Consider the following 636-nt stretch of genomic DNA (forward strand, 5'->3'; position numbering starts at 1 on the left):
TGAGGCAGGAACTTCGGCAAACGAAACCAGCCCACCCTTAATTAATTAGAGTGTGAAGGAACAACACACAGCAGCCTTTTGAGCAGCGTAAGAGGTAGTTAGGATGGGCTCGTATCAAGACAAGCCCAGCAACGGAAACGCACGCACACACACACACACACACACACACACACACACACACACACACACACACACACACACACACACACACACACACACACACACACGCACACGCAAACACACACACACACACACACACACACACACACACACACACACACACACACACACACACACACACACACACACACACACACACACACACACACATACACACACAAATACGTATGTGCACACACACAGACACACACAATCACACAAAGTAACACATTCACACACATAAATACACACGCACACACACACTCACACAAACACGCACACATAAATATGCACACATTAAAACACACACGGACACACACACACAAACACACACACAAAAAGACACGCACACATAAATACGCACACATAAATAACCACACACACACACACACACACACACACACATTCCAGAGCAAAGGGAGTTCTCCTCCAGGTCTGAACTGGAGGGGATAGTGAATAGGGGATATAGACGGAGTC

This window comes from Gadus macrocephalus, chromosome 20, assembly GCF_031168955.1.
Source record: "Gadus macrocephalus chromosome 20, ASM3116895v1".
NCBI lineage: Eukaryota > Metazoa > Chordata > Actinopteri > Gadiformes > Gadidae > Gadus > Gadus macrocephalus.